Below are 18,422 nucleotides of genomic sequence, written 5' to 3' on the forward strand. Positions count from 1 at the left end.
TAGCTGCGCCGCCTGGCCGTTTTTTGACGGCCGGCGGTCAGCAACTGGTTAATCTTCCTTACTGCTCAGCCCACAGCTTTGGGCCCTCTGACTACACCATGCAGACATGCATGCTTCTCCCTTGCTTGCCTGGACTCCTCGGGAGGGTGGAGCCCAGAACCATGGTCAGGTGTCTAGAAATAGGCCAACACACACCTTACCAGTCAGTGTGCTGGTGAATCCCAAAATCTGGACCCAGGACTGGGGATTTCATCCCACCCAGATCACTACGAAATCCCCGGGCTCCAGATCCCAAAACAGAATTTAGTAAATAATGAGGAAACTGAAAAGTCAGTCTCCTCCCAATGTTGCAGGCTCCCTGGAGCCCCTCAACCCGCCTGGTTGAAAATGTTGGGTACATACACTGGTGGGGTTCCACACTACCACAATATATATATATATATATATATATATATATATATATATATATATATATGTGTGTGTGTGTGTGTGTGTGTGTGATTCTGCACTTCCGCCTAGGGGGTGCCGCTTCTGCTGTGATTAGTCACAGCAGAAGCCGATCATCGGGTGCCAGCGGTCATCCATTTACATCCAAGAATGTAGAACCAAGTTATGGTATAGTGTGCTGAAAGTAACCAAGAAATCCCCATTTAACCAGTGTGATCCTTAGTTATTATTATTATTATACATGATTTATATAGCGCCAACAGTTTACGCAGCGCTTTACAATGTATAGGGGGGACAACACAACTACAGTACAGTTCAATACAAAAGGGACAGGAGGGTCCGGCTCATAGAGCTTACATTCTAAAGGGAGGGGGTAGTGGTACAAAAGGTAATAGCTGCAGAGAATGATTTGATGGGGGGACTCAGGGACAGTTGTTAGGTGGGTGTGGGATCGGCTTCCCTGGATAAATGAGTTTTCAGGGATCTCCTAAAGGTGGACAGGGTAGGGGCTGATCGGACAGACTGGGGCAGGGAGTTCCAGAGGATGGGAGAGGCTCTGGAGAGGTCCTGAAAGCGAGCATGGGAGGAGGTAACAAGGGGGCTAGAGAGCAGGAGGTCCTGGGAGGAGCGGAGGGGACGATTTGGACGATATCTGCAGATGAGGTTGGTGATGTAGTTGGGGGCGATGTTGTGAATGGCCTTGTATGTTGTGGTTAGCATTTTGAAATTTACACGGTGGGGTAGGGGAAGCCAGTGAAGGGATTGGCAGAGAGGAGCAGCAGTCACGTTATAGAGCCTTAGTAGATAGTAGATCCATAGTAGATCCTTAGTAGATCCATAGTTGAGCCTTATTTAACCACTTCAATACCAGGCACTTAAACACCTTCCTGCCCAGACCAATTTTGAGCTTTCAGCTCTGTCGCACTTTGAATGACAATTGCGCGGTCATGCTACACTGTACCCAAATTAAATTTTTATCATTTTTTTCCCACAAATAGAGCTTTCTTTTGGTGGTATTTGATCACCTCTGCGGTTTTTATTTTTTGCTAAAGAAATAAAAAATACCGAAAATCTTGAAAAAAAAATATATGTTTTTTTTTGTTTCAGTTTCAAAACTTTGTAAATAAGTAAATTTTCTCCTTCGCTGATCGGCACTGATGGGGATACACTGATGGGCAATGATAAGGCGGCACTGATGGGCACCGATAAGGTGGCACCAATGAAGTGGCACTGATGAGGTGGCATTAATGGACACTGATATGTGGCACTGATAGGTGGCACTGATGGGCACTGATAGGCGGCACTGATGGGTGGCACTGATGGGCGACACGGATGGGCACTGATAGGTAGCACAAATTGGCACTGATAGCTGGCATGGATGGGCATGGATAGGCGGCACAGGTGGGCATGGGTAGTCGGCACAGGTGGGCATGGGTAGTCGGCACAGGTGGGCATGGGTAGGCGGCACAGGTGGGCATGGATGGGCACTGATAGGTGGCATGGATGGGCACTGATAGGCGGCACGGATGGGAACTGATATTCGGCACTGTATTATAATATACTGTACTAATGGATGCCAATCAGTGCCAAACAATAATGCATGCCAATCAGTGATGCCCATTGTGGGCACTGATTGGCATCCATTATGGGCACTGATTGGCATCCATTGTGGCACTGACTGGAATCCCTGGTGGTCTAGGGTGGCATACCTTATCCTGGGCATCCCTGGTGGTCTGGTGGCATCCCTGGTGGTCCAGTGTGGGCATCCTCGGGGGGGCTGTGCTGATAATCGATCAGCACAGGACCCCCCTGTCAGAGGAGCAGCCGATCGGCTCTCCTCTACTCGTGTCTGACAGACGCGAGTGAGGAAAAGCCGATCACCGGCTCTTCCTATTTACACTGTGATCAGCCGTGATTGGACACGGCTGATCACGTGGTAAAGAGTCTCCGTCGGAGACTCTTTACCGAGATCGTAGTTGCAGGGTGTCAGACTGACACCCCGCAACAACGATCGCCGCGATGCGCGCCCCCGGGGGCTCATAATAATTATGAAACCACTTTGCCGCCGTCAATTTGTAATAGGGCGGGCGGCAAGTGGTTAATCAGAAAGTACGCTATATAGACAAATGTTACCCCTGACCATCCATCACACCTATCTCAGATTGTTGGACATCCCATGGCCATTAATATGGAATTGACACCCTTACCCCATGGCAGGTACTATGCAGTTGCTCCCATCTTTTGGGGCTATAACATCTTCCACTCTTCTGGGAAGGCTTTCCACAAGATTTTGGAGGGGTGTCTGTGAGAATTTGTGCCCATTTGTGAGGTCAGGTACTGATGTTGGCTGAGAAGACTTGGTCTCACATGTTGGTCCTCACATTGGGCACCAGAAAAAAGACCTGGTCTCACCATCTGCATTCCGATTCACATCAAAGGTGTTCAGTAGGATGGAGGTCAAGGCTCTGTGCAGGACACTCCACTTCCTCCACCTATCACACCTGTATGAGCTTGTTGGACATCCCATTGCAAAACCATGACCAGTAATATGGAGTTGCCCCTTTGTGAATATAACATCTTCCCTTGTCTGGGAAGACTTTCTCCAGACTTTTGGAGGGTGTCTGTGGGAATTTGTGCCCATTTGTGAGGCCAGGTACTGATGTTGGATGAGAAGACCTGGGCTCACCATTAGTTACATAGTTACATAGTTACATAGCTAGTAAGGTTGAATAAAGACACCAGTCCATCCAGTTCAACCTGAGTGTGTGTCTACAATAGTCCCTATCCCTGTACATTGCACACTCACATCGGTCCCTACCCTCAAGGAGCCCACAATCCAAGGTCCCCATTCATATACTAGGGCCAATTTTGTACAGAAGCCAATTAACCTACCTGCATGTCTTTGGAGTGTGGGAGGAAACCGGAGTACCCGGAGGAAACCCACGCAGGCACAGGGAGAACATGCAAACTACAGGCAGGTAGTGTCGTGGTTGGGATTTCAACCAGCAACCCTTTTCACTGCTAAGTGAGAGTGCTAACCACTACACCACTGTGCCACCCAGTGTTCCAATTAATCTCAAAGGTGTTCTGTAGGGTTGAGGTCAGGGCTCTGTGCAGGACACTCAAGTTCCTTTATGGCCTCAAACATACTTAACACCTTTGGAAAGAGAAGATCTGATCCCAAAAGTGTTCAGTAGGGTTAAGGGCAGCTACTAATGTTGGATGAGAAGACCCGATTCCAAAGGTCTTCCAAGAGCAGGGTTAAGATCAGGGCATCTGTGCAGGACACTCAAGTTCCTCTTTGGCCTCAAACATACTGAACACCTTTGGAATGAGAAGATCTGATCCCAAAAGCGTTCAGTAGGTTTAAGGGCAGCTACTAGTGTTGGATGAGAAGACCCGATTCCAAAGGTCTTCCAAGAGCAGGGCTGAGGTCAGGGCTTCTGTGCAGGACACTCGAGTTCCTCCACGCCAAACTGGTCCACTCATGTATTTATGGAGCTGGGTTTGTACACGGGGGGGGGGGGGATCTTCACCAAACTCTTACCACAAGGTTGGAAGAGCAGAATTGCCTACAATGTCTTTGTATGATGGAGTATTACCAGGGCCCTTCACTGGAGACATCTAAACTCCATCTTTTTGGAGGAGACTCACGTACTTTTGGTCATAGAGGGTGAATGTTTCATTTTCCAACGGTGACCTTGGCTTACAACATAGCACATTCATTATCTTGAAGAACAGGAGGTGGTTGGGTGGGGTGTTCTCCATACCATAAAACTATATTAGACAATAAAACAATAACATTACCTGCAGATGACTGTAGAACCTGTATACAGGTAACTGCCTCCAAAGAATACATGATCACATTCCTCACCTGTGAGATGGAAATGTTTGTGATGACTTCATACTGTGATTTTCAGGTGATGTCAGAGCTATCATGTCTCCTCACTGGATCTTCTATCTGGTGGAGATTATTTGTCACTCTAGATATAACAAAAGGTGTGTTCCTATTAAAAAAATAAAAATAAATATTTTTTCTAGCATATGTCATGTTTATCACTTCTATTTATTTATTTTTTTATATTTCTTTATTTTTAAAATAATATTTTGCTTTTCAGTTCAGTGGTATTCATCTATAACTATTTCGGCTCTCAGCCCTGAACACCCCCCTAGGCTGGGTTCACACCTTGTGTGCATCGGGATGGCGTAATGGTGTATAAAATTCAACAAAATATAAAAAAAAAAAAAAAGTATATAAATTCAATAAAATAATTAAAAACTAAAATAAAAACTATATAAATTCAATAAAATATTTAAAAACGGAAAAAAAGTTAATTCAATAAAATACTAAAAAACAAAACAAAAAAAATATATATATATCAATTCAACAAAATATTTAAAAACAAAAAGTAAATAACATTCAATAAAATATTTAAAAATGAAAAAAAGTATATAAATTCAATAAAATAATTAAAAATGAAAAAAAGTATATAAATTCAATAAAATATTTAAAAAGAAAAAAGTTGATAAAATTCAATAAAATACCCCCCTAAAAAAAAAAAGTATATCAATTCAACAAAATATGTAAAAACAAAAACAAAAAGTAAATAAAATTCAATAAAATATTTCAAAATGAAAAAAGTATATAAATTCAATAAAATAATTAAAAATGAAACAAGTATATAAATTCAATAAAATAATTAAAAACAAAAAAAGTATATAAATTCAATAAAATATTTAAAAAGGAAAAAAAGTTAATAAAATTCAATAAAATACTCAAAAAAAATAAAATAAAAGTATATCAATTCAACAAAATATTTAAAAACAAAAACAAAAAGTAAATAAAATTTGATAAAATATTTAAAAATGAAAAAAAGTATATAAATTCAATAAAATATTTAAAACTATAAAAAAAATTATATAAAATTCAATAAAACATTTAAAAAGGAAAAAAAAAGTGTATAAATTTAATAAAATAATTAAAAACGAAAGAAGCGGAACGTGCAGCCGTCCCTTTAGAGCGCATGCGCCGATGACGTCATCGGCGGTATTTACAGTAAATATCTCCTAAACCAATGGTAAAGCGCCGCTAAAAATAGCTGCTCAGTGTGAAACTCCCCTTAGGAGATATTTACAGTACCTATAGGTAAGACTTATTATAGGATCACCTATAGGTATAAACATAAGAGGGAAGTTTACTTCAACAACAATACAATATATATATAAAAAAAAAAATATATATATATATATATATATATATATATATATATATATAAAAAAAAAGTTATACGAACAATTCATCAATATATACGAGAATATCAGTATAAAAACAGCGCTTATTTCTATAGCAAAAAGTCCTTTGTAGAAGTCGTAATAAACAAAAAAATCAAAAAAATCACTAGACAGTTCCAAAATGTGCAGATAAGGTGCCTATAGTGATCTAATCAACGTTGTAAGGTGATCAAAGGTGCTGCCAAACTTTCTTCCACCATAAACCGGGAGTGCTTCACCACATGCGATGCGTACCCCCCTCGGGGGTTAAACTCACCAGACACAGCTGATAAGATAAGCCTTAAGGAGTAATCACTTCAATGGATATAGTAATATTCATATATATCCCCCTTTAGCGTTGCAGTCACAAGTAGTCCTCCAAGTATATCATAGAAATGAAACAGAATATATACATAGCATAATACTGTTTTATTTTTTAAAAAGTTTGACACATATCAGCAAAGTCACCCACTTCAATATATGCGTACATTAACAAAGAGTAACATCAGCGTTAAAATCGTGTACTTCACCGAATTAGCAATTCCAGAACCATTCACCAGTGTTCCCCTGTATACACTGGGTATCACTTCCTGGTCCGTGGTTAGCGGTGGAGCGCACACCTCACTTCCGGTAGCGTCGTGTAGGCCACGCCCTGATGCGTTTCGTCACTTCCGACTTCAACCGAGGGCGTGGCTACACGACGCAACCGGCCAATATATGTACAGCCCGCCCTCTCTCCGCAAGCCAATCAGACAACCATGCAATGTCCAGCCCACACGACGCTGCACATCGTCATGGAGACCGGACGTAAGCAGCCTGACAATACAATGCGGGGAGGAACTATAGCCAAAAGCAAAAACGATCGTCGCATACGTCGCGATCTGTTAATTGCAGAGGCAAGTCAAACATTATAAACATTATAACCTGAGCAGCACATAACACAAATATCCCTAAAAATATAAAATTGCAGTTAAAAAAATATATCCTCAATTTATAAATAACTATAAAACTTGCAGTAAACAAGGATAGCATAGGAGGAGGATAAAAAAGGACATAAAAACATCAATTAATCCCTATATGTGTATATAGTTTACAGCCAGAAACTTTCTATACACATAAAGGTTTCTAGATTATCTCTCTAAAAAGCGGCTCTCTCAGAGCCAGAATATATATTTATAGTGAACCGTTCCAATGCTCTTATTGGTGCATTAACTTCTTTACACGCCCTACAACGTCTACGTCGATACAACGAATTGATAATAAAGACATCCATGATATGAAGGGTATTGCATGTGCTGCGACATTACCTCCATAAAGTATCTTGATTTACCCACACCCACTCTTATAGACTATTATGATATACATAGAGAGTTTTTCTGACATCGACTGGTGTCTTGCCACTGTATTTACCCCATGACTGACACATTATGCAACATTAAATTTTTGGATTAGGGCTGGTGATTATGGGGATTGGGAGTGGCATAGAATGATTACCTCTGTTAGAAGGAAATGTGCAATATTCATAGTAGTTTTTAATATATTTGGAATACTCTTAACAGTTTTAATACGTTGATGATTTTAAATATTTCTAGTTTTTATGTTTCCTTTTCCGTTTACAATTTTTTCTGTGATTTTTTTCTTTGGTGTTGAAAGGAGTTCTAATTAGTATGAAGCCCCTTAATATGGCACCCCATAGTGATAATAAACACCCTGGGGATGACGGCTCCTTATAATACAATTAGGATTCCATTTTTGACTGGGACGTTGGTCTCAGGATGATATGTGATGCAGTTTTGTTATATATGCAGTAATTGTTGTATATACATATACATATATTTTTGATGATACATAAAATATATATTCTGGCTCTGAGAGAGCCGCTTTTTAGAGAGATAATCTAAATCTAGAAACCTTTATGTGTATAGAAAGTTTCTGGCTGTAAACTATATACACATATAGGGATTAATTGATGTTTTTATGTCCTTTTTTATCCTCCTCCTATGCTATCCTTGTTTACTGCAAGTTTTATAGTTATTTATAAATTGAGGATATATTTTTTTAACTGCAATTTTATATTTTTAGGGATATTTGTGTTATGTGCTGCTCAGGTTATAATGTTTATAATGTTTGACTTGCCTCTGCAATTAACAGATCGCGACGTATGCGACGATCGTTTTTGCTTTTGGCTATAGTTCCTCCCCGCATTGTATTGTCAGGCTGCTTACGTCCGGTCTCCATGACGATGTGCAGCGTCGTGTGGGCTGGACATTGCGTGGTTGTCTGATTGGCTTGCGGAGAGAGGGCGGGCTGTACATATATTGGCCGGTTGCGTCGTGTAGCCACGCCCTCGGTTGAAGTCGGAAGTGACGAAACGCGTCAGGTCGTGGCCTACACGACGCTACCGGAAGTGAGGTGTGCGCTCCACCGCTAACCACGGACCAGGAAGTGATACCCAGTGTATACAGGGGAACACTGGTGAATGGTTCTGGAATTGCTAATTCGGTGAAGTACACGATTTTAACGCTGATGTTACTCTTTGTTAATGTACGCATATATTGAAGTGGGTGACTTTGCTGATATGTGTCAAACTTTTTAAAAAATAAAACAGTATTATGCTATGTATATATTCTGTTTCATTTCTATGATATACTTGGAGGATTACTTGTGACTGCAACGCTAAAGGGGGATATATATGAATATTACTATATCCATTGAAGTGATTACTCCTTAAGGCTTATCTTATCAGCTGTGTCTGGTGAGTTTAACCCCCGAGGGGGGTACGCATCGCATGTGGTGAAGCACTCCCGGTTTATGGTGGAAGAAAGTTTGGCAGCACCTTTGATCACCTTACAACGTTGATTAGATCACTATAGGCACCTTATCTGCACATTTTGGAACTGTCTAGTGATTTTTTTGATTTTTTTGTTTATTACGACTTCTACAAAGGACTTTTTGCTATAGAAATAAGCGCTGTTTTTATACTGATATTCTCGTATATATTGATGAATTGTTCGTATAACTTTTTTTTATATATTTTTATTATAAAATTTTTAATGGTTGCTACTATTGTCTGCTCTGCTGGGTTTTAATATACTCAGCAGTTACTATCAAATATAGTGTGGTTCTAGCATTTATTACATATGCAGGTATCCGCTTGAAGGGAAGTGTATATGTGCATGTATATATGTATATATATATATACTCTTTTATTTACGTGTGTGCGTTCACTGTTTAAGGGGGCTCACATACGTGAGTATATATATATAATTTTGGGAGGTGTATGAAGGTCTTAGTTTGGCGCAGAGAGGTATATGATAGGCCGTTTTAAAGTATACCAGCTGTTGTTTATATATATATATATATATATATATATATATATATAATTTTATTCTTTTTTTTCACAACCAGAGTTTACTAGAAGCATACATGTGTCAGTTAACAGTAATGGTGGTGATCGATTTACAAAATATAGTAGTAATAAAGCAGTTATTTGGAGATATTTTGGCATGTTGGGAAAGGGTAGAAAAGGATGGGGAGTGAGGAAATAAACAATTAATTACAAAGTAAATAAAAAAAATACATTTAAAAAAATGTAACTTAAATAATATTACATAACAGGCAATAATGATACTTGAATGGTCATGTATTATGTGATAGTAGTGTTCAGTACTACTTTGTTATAGCATGGATCTAGGTAATCTAGTTAGTTGGATCTAGTTAATTATTATTATTATTATTATTATAATTATTATACACGATTTATATATTTATAATTAATATATTATAATTATAACTTTTTTTATTGGATATGTTTTATATCCAATAAAAAAATGTTTTATAGCAGAAAGTAAAAATGATTATTATTTTATTAGATTATTATAATATTGTTATTTTTTTTAAAAAAGAAAGCTCTAAAAAAAGGATATAAATGTAATTTGGGTACAGTGTTGCAAGACCACGCAATTACCAGTTAAAGTAGCGCCGTGCTGAATAGCAAAAAATGGCCTGGTCATGAAAGAGGGGGGTAAATCTTCTGGAGCTGAGGTGGATATAGAAACATTCTGCTATTATCAAGCATGCACATTATTGATGCATGGGCAAGGGCTCATGGGACTTGTAATCCCACCACTGGACATTAAGCTGAGACTGTATGCGCACTACCCCAGCTGGAAGTTAGGGGGCAGCGCAGCACTAGAATGTCGATTTTGACAGCCAGGAAGTGGTGGTGGTGGGACATAGGAGATACGTCCTTAGTTTGTGTATATTAGGACGTATCTCTTACGATTAAAACACTCAAGTGTAACAGATCACATACCTGGCACGTGATCCGACCCCTCTTGGGGGGGGAGGGGGGGTCACGCATGCTGCTTCTGCTGTGATTAGTCGGAACAGAAGCCGATATGCGGGTGCCAGCGAATGGATGTGCCCTGGCAACCGCCGATCGCTGGGAAAACACAAAGAACGGAGCTCTGCCTATGTAAAAAAGGCAGAGCTTTGCTCTGACGGGGGAGGTGGATTTTCTTTACCTCACACAATACACATAAACACAACACACATAAACACAACACACATAAACACTGGCTAGGCACACATTTGACCCTTTGATCACCCCTGATGTTTAATGTTTAACCCCCTTGCCAGCCAGTGTCATTATTACAGTGACAGTGCATGTTTTTAGCACTAATCACAGTATTCGTTTTACTGGTTTTACCGGCTGCCGCAATATTGCAGTCCCGCTATAAGTTGCTGATTGCCACCATTACGAGTATTAAAGTTCCACTTAGAAATTTAACTTCCGCTTATCGCATTCCCCCCCCCCCCCCCTCCCGGTGTCACATTTGGCACCTTTCGGGGGGGGAGCAGATACCTGTCAAATCCAGGTATCTGCTCCCACTTCTGTGCATAGATCGCTGCCATGTCCTGCCCCCTCCACTTTTTTTTGGGAGACACACAGGTCCCAGAAGACAGCGGGGACCATTCAGAACACACAGCGTGACTCACGCATGTGCAGTAAGGAACCAGGAGTGAAGCCGAAAGTCGCTGCCTTTTGTTCCCTTACCAGGAATGGCGGCGGCACCCATGGGTCGATCCAAAGATCAGCTTCGGGTGCCGACATCGCCGGGGCTCCCTGGACAGGTAAGTGTTCTTATATTAAAAGTCAGCAGGTACTGTATTTGTAGCTGCTGACTTTTTTTATTTTTCCCAGGCGGAACGCTGCTTAAATAATAAAAAAAACAGTGTAAATCCAATAGTTTGTAGGTGCGATAATACAGTGCCTTGCGAAAGTATTCGGCCCCCTTTAACTTTTCAACCTTTTGCCACTTTTCAGGCTTCAAATATAAAGATATAAAATTTTTAGTTTTTGTGAAGAATCACCAACAAGTGGGACACAATTGTGAAGTGGAACGAAATCTATTGGATTTTTGAAACTTTTTTAACTAATAAAAAAATGAAAAGTGGGGCGTGCAAAATTATTCGGCCCCCTTGCGTTAATACTTTGTAGAGCCACCTTTTGCTGCGATTACAGCTGCAAGTCGCTTGGGGTATGTCTCTATCAGTTTTGCACATCGAGAGACTGAAATTCTTGCCCATTCTTCCTTGCAAAACAGCTCGAGCTCAGTGAGGTTGGATGGAGAGCATTTGTGAACAGCAGTTTTCAGCTCTTTCCACAGATTCTCGATTGGATTCAGGTCTGGACTTTGACTTGGCCATTCTAACACCTGGATACATTTATTTGTGAACCATTCTTTTGTAGATTTTGCTGTATGTTTGGGATCATTGTCTTGTTGGAAGATAAATCTCCGTCCCAGTTTCAGGTCTTTTGCAGACTCCAACAGGTTTTCATCCAGAATGGTCCTGTATTTGGCTGCATCCATCTTCTCCTCAGTTTTAACCATCTTCCCTGTCCCTGCTGAAGAAAAGCAGGGCCAAACCATGATGCTGCCACCACCATGTTTGACAGTGGGGATGGTGTGTTGAGGGTGATGAGTTATGTTGCTTTTACGCCAAACATATAGTTTTGCATTGTGGGCAAAAAGTTTGATTTTGGTTTCATCTGACCAGAGCACCTTCTTCCACATGTTTGGTGTGTCTCCCAGGTGGCTTGTGGCAAACTTTAGACGAGACTTTTTATGGATATCTTTGAGAAATGAACTCTTCCATAAAGGCCAGATTTGTGCAGTGTACGACTGATTGTTGTCCTATGGACAGACTCTCCCACCTCAGCTGTAGTTCTCTGCAGTTCATCCAGAGTGATCATGGGCCTCTTGGCTGCATCTCTGATCAGTCTTCTCCTTGTCTGAGCTGAAAGTTTTGAGGGACGGCCAGGTCTTGGTAGATTTGCAGTGGTCTGATACTCCTTCCATTTCAAAATGATCACTTGCACAGTACTCCTTGGGATGTTTAAAGCTTGGGAAATCTTTTTGTATCCAAATCCGGCTTTAAACTTCTCCACAACAGTATTACGGGCCTGCCTGGTGTGTTCCTTGGTCTTCATGATGCTCTCTGCCCTTTCAACAGAACCCTGAGACTATCACAGAGCAGGTGCATTTATACAGAGACTTGATTACACACAGGTGGATTCTATTTATCACCATCAGTCATTTAGGACAACATTGGATCATTCAGAGATCCTCACTGAACTTCTGGAGTGAGTTTGCTGCACTGAAAGTAAGGCCCCTATCACACTGGGGCGGTGCGGGCGTCGGCGGTAAAGCGCCGCTATTTTTAGCGGCGCTTTACCGTCGTTTTAGCGGCGGTCTGCGGGAGCTAGCGGGGTGGTTTTAACCCTCGCTAGCGGCCGAAAAAGGGTTAAAACCGCCCGCAAAGCGCCGCAAAGTGCCGCTGCAGCAGCGCTTTGCCGGCGGTATTGCCGCGCTGTCCCATTGATTTCAATGGGTAGGAGCGGTTTAGGAGCGGTGAATACACCGCTCCTTCACCGCTCCAAAGATGCGGCTAGCAGGACTTTTTTCACTGTCCTGCCAGCGCACCGCTCCAGTGTGAAAGCCCTCCGGCTTTCACACTGGAGTGAAAGGGGCCGGGTTTTTTCAGGCGCTACACAGGCGCTATTTTTAGCGCTGTAACGCCTGAATACCGCCCCAGTGTGAAAGCAGCCTAAAGGGGCCGAATAATTTTGCACGCACCACTTTTCAGTTTTTTATTTGCTAAAAAAGTTTAAAATATCCAATAGATTTCGTTCCACTTCACAATTGTGTCCCACTTGTTGGTGATTCTTCACAAAAAATAAAAATTTTATATCTTTATGTTTGAAGTCTGAAATGTGGCAAAAGGTTGAAAAGTTCAAGGGGGCCGAATACTTTCGCAAGGCACTGTAACTTTCTTTTGCTCAAAGCAATCAATATACGCTTATTGGGATTTTCTTCTTACCAAAAATATGTAGCAGAAAACATATTGGAATAAAATTATGAAGAAATTATACACACACACACACACACACACACACACACACTTATATAATTTTTATTTATAATATTTATATAAATATAAAAATGTATCATTTTATACATAATATAAAAATACATGTTTCATAGCAGAAACAAAAAATATTGTTTTTTTTATTTTTTGTCTTTTTGCATATATACCGTATATATATATATATATATATTTTAAAAAAAAAACAGAGGTGATCAAATGCCACCAAAAGAAAGTTCTATTTGTGTGGAAAAAAAATTATATAAATGTCATTTGAGTACAGCGCTGCACGACCGCGCAATTCTCAAAGTAAGGCAGGGCTGAATAACAAAAAATGGCCTGGGGGGTAAAACCTTCTGAAGCTGAAGTGGTTATAGAAACTTTTATGCTATTTTATCACGCGTGCGCATTATTATGCAAGGGCTCAAGGGACTTGTAGTCCAACCACTGGGCATCAGGCTGAGACTGTGGGCGCACTCCCCCCAGCCAGGAGTTAGGGTGCAGTGCAGCACCGGAATGCCGATTTTGACAGCCAAGTAATGGAGATGGTGGGACATAGGAGGGTTAGTCCTTAGTTTGTATATATTAGGACGTATCTCTTACGATTAAAACACTCAAGTGGATAAAATGTATCAGTTTTTCCCTTTATTTATGTCAGTTAAATACAGAATTCTCTGCTTATCATTTGGTCAAAGTGTATCTCATGCCAAAAACTATTTTTATTTAATTTTTTCAGTTGTGGAAACAATGGGGAGGGGGATCAGAGCCCCTGCCTGGTTTTTATTGATATTTACTCTCACTTTCTCTGCAAACGGAAATAAAAACCTGACAGGGGTTCTAGATTTCCCACACAAAAAAAAAAAAGTATTTTTATTTCTGTCTGTGCTGCTACTGCAGAGTTCTCCTCACTTCCTGTTAAGGTCAGCAGAACAGGAAGTGAGGGGAAATCTCTCTCGTGGAGCCCCGGATAGCAGTAAAAATACTGGCAGGGGTTCTAACGCTTCCTTGCTCCACCCACAACTAAGACACTACAGTAACTATGGCCGATCTGTGGAATATAATATATAATCATTACCTGGAAACGGTGCCCAGTAATAAACTTCCGCACTCCTCCTCTGGTCTGGACGATGATGATGATACGTTCAGCACTTTGTTCTGATGAACTTCCGGGTCCCGCTGAACCAGTTTCTTGCACACAATTTTTTCTGTGTTCCCTAGAGTGTGAGAAATCACACGGAGTGTATCACATAACAGAGTGCATTTAAAGCAGGACCCTGGGTGTTAGGGTCATTAATTGTGTCCCCAGCCCCTCCCCCCCAGGAAAATGTATCTTCAATTTCTAGCTAAATATGTTAATTTTTAGGAATGTGATGTGGTGATCATGTGACCTCTCCAGTCCCCTTCCTCAGGTATGGGGGGGGGGCATTTGTTTGGTCTCCCCAGTACATAGCAGCTGTGTGCAGTCCTGATGGTGCTGGTCTGTATAGGTCACCATGCTATGATTATATATGGGGGGGGGGGGGGGGGGATATTTAGGTGTAAATTTGCTGCTGGGTTGGAAGACGGGTCATGTTTTCTAGACACCCTGACCTCCTATGGTAGGACTAGGAGTTCCCTGCCGATGTGCACAGTCGGAAGAGGTTCTTGATTTGGTGTTCCAGGTCCAGTATTTCTGGTATGGTGTTCCTGCTCCGGTGTTTGTAATCTGGTGCTCCCGGAATAGTGTTCTTGATTTGGTGTTCCTGGTCCGGTCTTCGCAATTTGGTGCTCCCGGTATAGTGTTCTTGATTTGGTGTTCCTGGTCCGGTCTTCGTGATCTGGTGCTCCCGGAATAGTGTTCTTGATTTGGTGTTCCTGGTCCGGTCTTCATGATCTGGTGTTTGTAATCTGGTGCTCCCGGAATAGTGTTCTGGATTTGGTGTTCCTGGTCCGGTCTTCGCAATTTGGTGCTCCCGGTAAAGTGTTCTTGATTTGGTGTTCCTGGTCCGGTCTTCGTGATCTGGTGCTCCCCGAATAGTGTTCTTGATTTGGTGTTCCTGGTCCGGTCTTCATGATCTGGTGCTCCCGGAATAGTGTTCTTGATTTGGTGTTCCTGGTCCGGTCTTCATGATCTGGTGCTCCCGGAATAGTGTTCTTGATTTGGTGTTCCTGGTCCGGTCTTTGTGATTTGGTTCACCTGGTATAGTGTTCTTGATTTGGTGCTTCTGGTCTAGTGTACCTGGTCTGTGTTCTTGATTTGGTGCTCTTGTTCCAGTATTTCAGTTCTGGTATTCACAGTCTTGTCCTCCTGATATGGTGTTCTTGAGTTAATGTTCCTGGTTGGGTCCTTCTGGTATGCTGTTCCTGGTCCTGTATTCATGATCTGGTGCTCCTCATGTAGTGTTCTTGATTTGGTTTTTCTGGTCTGTGTTTTGGATTTGGTGTTTCTAGTCCAGTTTTCCAGGTCTGGTGTTACTTGCCTGGTCCTCCTGCTATGATGTTTTTGAGTTGATGTTCCTGGTCAGATGTTCACAGTCTAATCTTCTTGGTATGGTGTTCTTCATTTGGTGTTCCTGGTCCAGTATTCCAGGTATCGCGTTCCTTGTCTGGTCCTCCTGATATGATGTTTTTGATTTGGTGTTCCTGGTTGGGTACTTCTGGTACGGTGCTTCTGCTCTGGTGAACCTGGTCTGTGTTTTTGATTTGGTATTCCTGGTCCGGTGTTCGTGATCTGGTGCTCCTGGTATAGTGTTTGATTTGATGTTCTGGTCTGGTGTACCTGGTCTGTGTTCTTGAATTAGTGTTCCTGGTCCAGTATTCAAGGTCTGGTGTTCCTTGTCTGGTCCTTCTGGTATGGTGTTCCTGGTACAGTGTTTCTGATCTGTTATTTCTGGTATGGTGTAGCTGGTCTGGTGTTCCTAGTACAGTATTTCTGATCTGGGTTCTTGATATGGTGTTGCTGGTCTATTGTTTCTGATCTGGTGTTCCTGGTCCAGTGTTCTAAATTGGTTTTCCTGGTCTGCTGTTTTGATTCGTTGTTTCTAGCTTGGTGTTCCAATTCTGGTATTTCTGGTCCAGTGTTCTTGGTTTGGTATTCCAGGTCTGGTATTCCTGGTCTATTGTTTCTGGTTTGGTGTTGCAGGTCTGTTGTTTCTGGTCTGGTATTTCTGGTCTGGTGTTCCAGGTCCGGTATTTCTGGTCTGGTGTTCCAGGTCTGGTATTTCTGGTCTGGTATTCCAGGTCCGGTACTTCTCGTCTATTATTCCAGGTCCGGCACTTCTGGTCTGTTGTTCCAGGTCCGGTACTTCTGGTATGGTGTTCCAGGTCCGGTACTTCTAGTCTGGTGTTCCAGGTCCGGTACTTGTCGTCTGGTATTCCAGGTCAAGTACTTCTGGTCTGGTATTCCAGGTCTGGTACTTCTGGTCTGGTATTCCAGGTCTGGTATTTCAGGTCTGGTGTTCCAGGTCTGGTACTTCTGGTCTGACGTTCCAGGTCTGGTATTTCTGGTCGAGTGTGCCAGGTCTGGTACTTCTGGTCTGGTATTCCAGGTCTGGTACTTCTGGTCTGGTATTCCAGGTCTGCTACTTCTGGTCTGGTATTCCAGGTCTGCTACTTCTGGTCTGGTATTCCAGGTCCAGAATTCTAGGTCTGGTATTTCTGGTCTGGTGTTCTAGGTCTGGTACTTCTGGTCTGGTGTTCCAGGTCCGGGATTCTAGGTCTGGTATTTCTGGTCCGTGTTCCCGGTCTGGTGTTGGATCTAGTAGTACAATATACAGATCTCAGTCTGAGGCTCTGGAACCTCCCCTCCGGTATTTTCCTCCATGTGATGACCGCTCCTTTTTATTGGCCTCCATACACAACTGTGCACTGTTTTTGGTGTTTCTGAGGTGATTTTTGTGTATTTCTGGGGTGATTTTTGAGGTGATTTTTGGGTGTTTCTGAGATGATTTTTGGGGGTTTCTGGGGTGATTTTTGGGTGTTTCTGGGGTGATTTTTGGGGTGTTTCTGAGGTGATTTTGGGTGTTTCTGAGATGAGTTTGGGGTGTTTATGATGTGATTTTTGGGTGTTTCTGGGGTGATTTTTGAAATGATTTTTGTGGTGTTTCTGAGGTGATTTTTGGGTGTTTCTGGGGTGATTTTGGGGTGTTTTTGAGATGATTTTTGGGGTGTTTCTGAGGTGATTTTTGGGTGTTTCTGAGATGATTTTGGAGTGTTTCTGGGGTGATTTTTGGGTGTCTCTAAGGTGATATTTGGTTGTGTCTGAGGTAATTTTTGGGTGTTTCCAAGATGATTTTTGGGTGTTTCTGAGGTGATTTTTTGGGTGTTTCTGAGGTGATTTTTGGGTGTTTCCAAGATGATTTTTTGAGATGATTTTTGGGTGTTTTTGAGATGATTTTTCTGTTTCTGAGGTGATTTTTGGGTGTTTCTGAGGTGATTTTTTGGGTGCTTCTGAGGTGATTTTTGGGGTTTCTGAGGTGATTTTTGGGGTTTCTGAGGTGATTTTTGGGTGTCTCTGAGGTGATTTTGAATGGTCTCTGGGGTGATTTCTGAGATGATTTTTGGGTGTTTCTGAGGTGATTTTGAGATGGTTTTTGGGTGTTTCTGAGGTGATGTTTGGGTGTTTTTGAGATGATTTTTGGGGTGTTTATGAGGTGATTTTTGGATGTTTATGAGATGATTTTGAGGTGTCTGAGGTGATTTCTGAGATGATTTTGGGGTGTTTCTGATGTGATTTTGGGGTGTGGCTGAGATGATTTTTGGAGTGTCTCTGATGTGATTTCTGAGATTTTTGGGTGTATCTGGGGTGATTTTGGGGCGTCTCTGAGGTGATTTTTGGGGTGTCTCAGATGATTTCTGAGATGATTTTTGGGGTGTTTCTGATGTGATTTCTGGGTGTCTCTGAGGTGATTTTTGGGTGTCTCTGAGGTGATTTTTGGGTGTTTCCGAGATGATTTTTGAGTGTTTTTGAGATGATTTTTGGGTGTTTCTGAGGTGATTTTTTTGGGCGTTTCTGAGGTGATTTTTGAGATTTTTCTGTTTTTCTGAGATGATTTTTGGGTGTTTTTGAGATGATTTTTCTGTTTCTGAGGTGATTTTTGGGTGTTTCTGAGGTGATTTTTGGGTGTTTCTGAGATGATTTTACGGTGTCTCTGAGGTGATTTTGAATGGTCTCTGGGGTGATTTCTGAGATGATTTTTGGGTGTTTCTGAGGTGATTTTGAGATGGTTTTTGGGTGTTTCTGAGGTGATGTTTGGGTGTTTTTAAGATGATTTTTGGGGTGTTTATGGGGTGTT

The 18,422-nt window shown here is 41.7% G+C and overlaps 1 protein-coding gene and 1 long non-coding RNA gene across 2 annotated transcripts in view; one reads left to right on the forward strand and one right to left on the reverse strand.

Moving 5' to 3' along the window:
- LOC143967320 (uncharacterized) overlaps nucleotides 1–14,359 on the reverse strand; it is a 49,237-nt gene extending 34,878 nt beyond the window's left edge. Inside the window, exons 1-2 of the long non-coding RNA XR_013271634.1 lie at nucleotides 14,225–14,359; nucleotides 4,322–4,454 (exon numbers count right to left, since the gene is read on the reverse strand). This is a non-coding gene — a long non-coding RNA (uncharacterized LOC143967320). The remainder of the gene's footprint in view (nucleotides 1–4,321; nucleotides 4,455–14,224) is intronic.
- The window catches only part of DLG3 (discs large MAGUK scaffold protein 3), a 243,744-nt gene that overhangs the window by 194,647 nt on the left and 30,675 nt on the right, over nucleotides 1–18,422 (forward strand).

This window comes from Lithobates pipiens, unplaced genomic scaffold (genome assembly GCF_037356315.1).
Source record: "Lithobates pipiens isolate NorthernLeopardFrog02 unplaced genomic scaffold, aLitPip1_a1.2 Scaffold_1, whole genome shotgun sequence".
NCBI lineage: Eukaryota > Metazoa > Chordata > Amphibia > Anura > Ranidae > Lithobates > Lithobates pipiens.